General features: G+C 43.7%; 2 non-coding genes across 2 annotated transcripts; both read right to left on the minus strand.

Annotated features, from left to right (window-relative positions):
• Nucleotides 1–634: 634 nt before the first annotated feature.
• On the minus strand, nucleotides 635–720 carry TRNAY-GUA (transfer RNA tyrosine (anticodon GUA)). Its single transcript is given in 2 exon segments — nucleotides 635–670; nucleotides 684–720. It is a non-coding gene; the product is annotated as a tRNA-Tyr (tRNA).
• Nucleotides 721–7,332: 6,612 nt separating this feature from the next.
• Nucleotides 7,333–7,418, minus strand: TRNAY-GUA (transfer RNA tyrosine (anticodon GUA)). The gene is given in 2 exon segments: nucleotides 7,333–7,368; nucleotides 7,382–7,418. It is a non-coding gene; the product is annotated as a tRNA-Tyr (tRNA).
• Between the last annotated feature and the right edge of the window lie 286 nt (nucleotides 7,419–7,704).

The raw sequence follows: 7,704 nt of genomic DNA on the forward strand, positions 1-7,704 counted from the left end.
CAGTTCACATCAGCAAACAGGAGGGGACGAGACCCTGTCCCCCACAACAGGAGTACCCGAAAAAAAAAACACACAATATCATCTGAGGGAGATGCCCCAGCCGTCATCCCGCCTCAAAGGATACGTGGTGGACAGAATAGGCCAGCCAAGATCACGCCGAGGCGAACCCTGAATACATCCGCAAGTTTTGACCGAAATGTTACGGTGCATGTTTGTAACTGAAATTTTGACCCTAGTGTTAAATACCAGTTAAAATGTATAGTTTGCCAGCCGTGCAGGCACCTCCAATTTGGGGAGGAATGTGGTGTCACGTGCCCCGTGAGACGGAGGTCATGTGACACGGAAGCAGGAAATAAAGTTAGAACCGGAACTGGCGTCACGGCACCAGTCCGGGATTAGAATCCATACCTGGTGGTCGCGTCCTTCTGTGCGCCCGCGAGTTCGAGGTGCCGGAAGAAGGCCCGAACGTTGCGAGCGGCGAGGGCCGGTTTTCTCACCACACCGCCCCCGCTCGTAACATCACACATGCCACAATACTGCGCAGACCGGGCAGGGGTTGGAAGTACAATTGCTCCCATGAGTTTGAATATCATCCATTTTTAAAATGTGTTAAAAAAGAAAAAAGTACAAAATGTCCTTCGAGCCGGATTTGAACCAGCGACCTAAGGATATCTAAATTTCCACTACAGTCCTCCACTCTACCAACTGAGCTATCGAAGGCCCTAGGGCTGAAGTGATTCTAAATCCTCACAGAATGCTCTTAGTCAGCGATCAATATTTATTCTGTAGCAAATGTTGTATATCATAAACCCATTCAGCACTAAGCAAGGTAGTGAAATGAACCTTGCTATTATGGATGAGTGAATACAAATGCATTTTTATGCTACAGTGAAATGTGGTTTAAAACAAGTAAGAGTGCAGTTTCTGCTTGCTGTTAAATGCATTTGGCAGCATGAATTCTTTAAACTTCCTAAATCATGCATTGTGAACAAAATAGAAGAAATATTTATGCATGCATATTTTCCTTTACGATTTACTTGTGCAAAGTGATAACTGACAAGGCAGCCTTATTCACTACATTCCGAATGTTCCCTATTAACACTCGCAATTAAGGGCTAGACAGGGGAGGCTCGTCCATAATGGGCGATGGGGCGCTGACCTGTCCATACTGTCAGCCATCATGAAGGAGCCGAGCCAGTCAGTGAAAAAACAGAGCGCTCCCTCAGATGCTTGTTGCAGCTCAGGGAGCGCTCCTGGGTCGGCTTGAACTGTCAAAGCGAAATGTGTTTTACCATTGATATTTCATACCACAGTGCACAAGTTCAATGGGCCATGCAAGACTGCAGCATTTTGCTTCCCCAGCCTTTAATGGCCCATTGGGGATGCAGTCACTGGTACCGCATGTTTGAAATTGCGAGGGGCCGGACCTGCGTCTCTCTGCACATCCAAACGGATCAGAGCGCTCTCAATGGAGGTCTTCAGCTCCTGCGTGCATGTGCAGGAATCAGGAAGTGCTCTTTGCTTCCTGGTTCATGTTTGTGCTGCACAGAAGCCAGAGGGCTTTCTGGAGGCAGCAGCAGAGCGGAGCCCAGACCGGGGCTTTGAGCGGGTAAGATTTACATTCACTATGAATTATAAAATGAGTGTGTGAATGAGTGAGTTTACTATGATGTATGGGTGCACTTGTGAATGAGTAAGTGAATGCTGTGTGTGAAAGATAGTGAATGCAGGGTACGGCAATAACAGCATTTCTTTCATGGCACCTATCATAGACACCCAGTAAAGAATCTGGTTGTCAAAATAAAGGATGATCTGTTATTACGTGGCTAGACTGCCATTTCTTGGCAGCAGGTCTATCCATTTCTTACTGTGGCATGTCATTTTATTCTGGGAATCAGGGGTAAATCAAACATAAGTGTTATTAAGTGTCTAGACTGGCTTACATTGTACAGCCTGTTTGGATTGATGTTCGCATTGCAGCATGGCATTTTTAAAGGCAAAGTCAACAGGAGTTTGTCCTGGCAGAAGGATACTAAGCTTGAAGATTTTGACTGGGTTAGAATTGCACAGTCTTCTGGAAGGACATTTTGAGAATGTCTCATATATAGAGATAGTAATTTGTTATGCCTTTGAGGCTTTTACAATGATGTAATGATGCCATCACGCGCCGGCCACCATTTTGTTTGTTTTGGTGCTTCGGGATGCATGTAGAAAATTAGATGTGCGTATGGGGTAAACAAAAGATAAAAAGCCTTTAATAGTTGTACCTTTTTTGGGGTATACCTGAAGGTAGTTATGTGCTATGCACAAGCACATCTATATTATCAGGATATGATTGGAACATGGTTGCAAAGAATTAAGTTGCGTTTACCTCCTTACAATTTTTGCTATTATGTTTTATACAGTCCAAGAGATTGATCAATGGTGGACCTGTCCATATTGTTGGACCATGGATGAGGCATAGTTGTAAACATAAGGATGAGAATGCATCATTACAATACTTGAAATCATGATTACAGAAGGATACTGCCATATATTGGCAGAGCCAGCGTGAACATGTTTTCTTATAATATCATGATACATGAATCTGCCTCCCCATTCAATGGAAATGTTCAGCTTACTATCATCCACAAACCAATGGGCCTGTGGAGAGGTGTAATAGAGTTGTTGTTGTTGTTGAAACTGTGGAACAGGCCATCAGAAACAACATGTCAGTAGAAAAGGCAATACAGGAAAAATGATGGACCGTTAGGACATCTGTTCGGGCTGACTCTGGGAAGTCTACATTTTTGTTGATGAGAGGCAGAGAACCCAACTCAACCTTGAATCCTGTATGGGTGAATGTGAGGAAGATGAGGAGAGAGCAGAGTGCCAGGAGAAACCTAAGTGCCAATTTCTGTGAGGAAATGAGTGGCGGTTTTGGACAGGCTCGAGTAGTGCCTGGTGATTTAGTGAGGATAAAGAAGGGAAGGTTGGTGAGAAAGGGAGAATCTAAGTATTCCAGGCCTTTGAGAGTAAAGGAAGTGTTTCACAATGCTGTCAGGATGCAGGATGGTTCCATTTGGAACATTAATCGAGTAAGTAGATGAAGATGGGAAGGCATGTGAGGGTTGTGAAGAATTTGACAGTGAAGTCAATGATAGAAATGGGTTGTGTGATGTGGATGTTGCAAAGGAGGCTAACAGGATTGCAGACGAGAGAGTTACCAATTCGAGAGATGAGCAAGAGATTTTTTACGACCAGCCAAGGCATTGAGTCGAGAGGAAGAATGAGGAAACCTCCGGTGTGGTCCGAAAACTACGTGATGAACTGAGGAGCTAGGAACTTTTCCATGAGATTTCGCATCAACACTGTTGTTTCTTTTTAGTTTACAACAATGTAAATTGTGTTCATGTTTTGTGTGTTCTGATCATATTGTTCTAAGCTTGTTTTTTGTTGGGGAAAGGGTTGTGTGTAGTGCTCTCATCTGTGCTCCCTCCCGCGTGAGTGGTGGTTGGAATGGTGAGTGCATAGTGTTGTGGAATGTATGATGCCTGGTGTGAAATGGGTGTGAGTAGTGAGAGACGGTTGAGAGTGTACGTCGGATGTCGAAGGGAGCACAGGGTCATTGTTTAAGTAGAATAAAGTACCGTACTGCTTACCAAGAAGTTCCAGCTTCTTTATTCTGATACACCACCAAGATTAGCTGGGGTAGAGCCGTGGCTGTCTCCAAAAAGTACTCCCGAGCCAGGGCCTTGCTGGGTACCCCCACTGCCAAGCAAGTTTGCCTAACCACCACCGCCACTTAGGCCACGCAACCTTAACTGAGCAGCCCTCAAATCATCCTCCCACTGAAAGCACTGGTTAATGCTGAATTAGAGGAGTTGCTTCCATTCACAAAAGAACAAGAGCTGCCCTTTCAATGTGCAGAGACATTTTAAGTGATTTGCTGGTCTACGTCTAAAACCGCAGACATAAGACTGACTTTGCAGAAGGCAGCCGTGAAGGCCTACCCCAGCAGGGTCAGTCTTATGCACTCTCCCTTCCACCTGTCTATTTTGGGGCTGGTCTCCCCTTCCACGCAACCCGTCTCCCATTGCGCACCTTGCCTCCACACTCCCAACACCCTCTCCACCTAACCTGTCTCACAGGGTTTCATGGACATGGTCTGGAGAATGTAAACAGGATTTGCATGGCTGCGATACAAGCTTTGGGGGAAGTGGCTTTACGGAAACTCAAAATTCCCCTATTCACGGTTTTAGAAGTCAGTAGGTACTGCAAGGCCTCTAGGAGAGCGAGGCCCAAGGCAGCCGCCTACCACTAGACCTGCTCTCCTCGTTTCTTTCTCTCCAGGAGATCCAGAGCCTGTGATATCTATGGCTTTGGAAATCCGACGGTCTGCCTAACTATGACCAACTAGCCCCGGGCAGAGCGTTCCAATATTGTGTGTTTTCCAGCAGCAGGGTCGTCATGCGGTAGGCGCAGGGGGAGCAAACTAATTTTTTCTATTCTCGGGAACGTGCACAAAAACGAATCAAGGGGAAGTCAGCAGAAAGAGGAAAACTACTGATTAAGAAAATCATGAATAGATGTTTGTGTCCCTCACCACACCCACTAACCTGTGGCCCTGATACAGCTTGCACAGGGGTAGCCATAAAATAAACCCACAATTTACACTTTCTTTTTAAATATACCTGTGCCTGTCACTAGCAAAATCATGACAAGATGCAAAGCTAAGGGAGTATGGTGTCTCAATGTATAGCTCTGAGATCTGCAAATATCTGATTAGCCAATTAAATGGAAAAGGCAGGAAATTAGATTGTGCAGGTATCCACTATTAAAGATATGGTTGGCAAATCTGAGCTACTACAAGTAGTCAGAGAAGAAAGGTCCTTTATATTTGTCTCCAGCGAGTTGTGTGCAGGTGCCACCACCTCTTTAACAATGCATTCAAAACCCATTTTAATGCAGCTTCACAGCTGCCGATATAAATAAGATCAACACATATCTCAAGGAAGCAACGAAACACTTGGTTGTGAAATACTTACATGGCAACTGAAATTAATACTTTTTTGTTGACCTCAGAAGAATTAAAGTTTGAGTAAACCTGGCCAGGATTCAAACCTGTGCAGATCATACATAGATTCCAGCAGTGAGCACTAAACCCTCTGAGCTATTTTACCAGCAAATTATCCTTCAATGTGACATGATATGATAGTTTTTTATATAGCGCCTATAGACAATGTGTTTCAAAGCGCTTCAAGGAAAGGGAGGGAACAAGGGAAAATCCAATGACTTTCTTACAGGCCATGAACAGTAAGGATGTGAAATTAACTATCGTACTCGGCCTGACGGCATTTCAGATAGTGCAAGAGCTAAGACATAGATAAGGAAGGAAGGGGGGGAGTGGTAAGGAAACGGAAACAGACAGGCGACTGCAATACTAGGCTTGACGACATTCCTGGTAGAGCTGGAGAAAACAAAAGGTGAGGGAGAGGGGTGCAGAAAGGTAGGGGAGGAACAAAACAAGCGACTATCGTACTAGGCCTGACAATATGCTTTGCAAAGTAGAGCATGCGTTAATGCATTGGATCTGGGTCCATTTCTTATTCATATAACACTTAATACAGTGCTTAGAAGCAGGAGGAATATGTCATGGGCCACTACTAGACATGACAATAGTATGGTTATGTTGTTTTTAATAAAAGCACTTGAAGGACAGCAGATGCTAGTGGGCAAGTATCCTAATATATGTTTCTTTTTAACTGCACAGTTGATTTAAACAGTATACTTGTCACAGCTCAGCAAGGTAAAAACCCAACTCAGACATGTGCCAACCTGGAATTTCAAAGTTCACATTTCAGCAGGGCTATATCAGCCCTTCATCCTTCTGAGGTTAATAAATTAAGTGCTATTACATTTTGTGGTAACACCAACTATGTTAAGAGCAGCGGGGTCCCACATAAAGCACTATACATAAAAATGTTAAAATAAATATTATACCTGGATACAGGAACATTTAGGCCACAGGGATATCAAAATGTGAAGTATGTTTGCACAAAATTAGTTTGTACAACACAAATGAAAGGTATGGGAGAGCACAAGTTTTGGAGCTCCACCTTTACTACTTATTTAAAGCCTTTGCACATGGAGTTCAGCAGAAAGTTTGGTATAATGAAACCTTATGTGGGAGCACGAGTCTTACATGTGCAAAGAATACAGCGTAGAAATGCCGAATTGTGAAGTGTCCAATAGGTGTACATTTTGAGACCAGAAAGCATAAATAAAAATATCCCATGGAGATGCCGGGGATTGAACCCGGGGCCTCATACATGCAAAGCATGACCTCTACCACTGAGCTACATACCGCAGATAGGAAACAAAGCATGACTATAGAACTGATATACGGTTCCGAGGTACTCCACATCAGTGTGATTGGTGTATACTTTTGTGATTAGGTCATGGAGCACTCTGTGTATAATCCATTTAGGATATAAAAAAAATTGCTTAGAGGCTGGGACTTCTCACAGTACAATACATCAATCTCCTACAACGAACGTTCTTATTATTGTACCAGTTAGGATCGCCTGTCTGAATCTCACTTCAGTCAGTCCAGTCCTTAAATGCACAGGGCTGCGTGATGATGGTGGACCAGGTAGCCACGCCGTACCGTGTTTTATTCCAGGAGAAGGTGCGTGAATGCGGACTAATAATGAAAGTTCTTCACCTCAGAGCTGTGTCTTCAGCATTTCAAAGCCCAGAGTCAGCGCAGAAAACAGTTTGTTTCTGTGTACGAATAAATCAGGCTCTGTGTACGAATAAATCAGGCTCGGCAGTAAGACACATTTTGACAGGGTTAATAATTATCTCAGAAATGAAAATTGACATTAGCTTTCAAAGAATACGAATACAAAATAACGTGTGTGATTTGTATTTCCAGTATCAAGCCTGGGTTATCGATAGCGCCAGCTGTTTTGTACACCTGCGTTTGTTACGGACAGAGTTCCATTGAGTAGAAATAATACACCCCATTCTAAGATGGCGGCCAGGTTCGAATGCGGATACTTATCCCTCTTCGGGTTCTCTCACTACCCGACCATCACTTCCCCTAGTCACAATTCACGGCAATTTATTTACATCCGTGTCTATCTCTACAAGCTTTTGACGATGCTTCGATCTCTTATGGCCCATAAAAGATCTCGTATGGCTCACCCTGCCACCCGCAGTAGCTCAAGCTCATGCCACAATACTGCGCAGACCGGGCAGCGGTTGGAAGTACAATTGCTCCCATGAGTTTGAATATCATCCATGTTTAAAATTCAGATTCATTAAAAAAGAAAAAAGTACAAAATGTCCTTCGAGCCGGATTTGAACCAGCGACCTAAGGATATCCGAATTTCCACTACAGTCCTCCGCTCTACCAACTGAGCTATCGAAGGCCCTAGAGCTGAAGTGATTCCAAATCCTCACAGAATGCTCTTAGTCAGCAATCATTATTTATTCTGTAGCAAATGTTGTATATCATAAACCTATTCAGCACTAAGCAAGGTAGTGAAATGGACCTTGCTATTATGGATGAGTGAATACAAATGCGTTTTTATGCTACAGTGAAATGTGGTAAGAGTGCAGTTTCTGCTTGCTGTTAAATGCATTTGGCAGCATGGATTCTTTAAACTTCCTAAATCATGCATTGTGAACAAAATAGAAGAAATATTTATGCATGCA

This window comes from Ambystoma mexicanum (genome assembly GCF_040938575.1).
Source record: "Ambystoma mexicanum isolate Mex_15411 chromosome 12 unlocalized genomic scaffold, UKY_AmexF1_1 Mex_chr12_unloc.2, whole genome shotgun sequence".
Taxonomy (NCBI): domain Eukaryota; kingdom Metazoa; phylum Chordata; class Amphibia; order Caudata; family Ambystomatidae; genus Ambystoma; species Ambystoma mexicanum.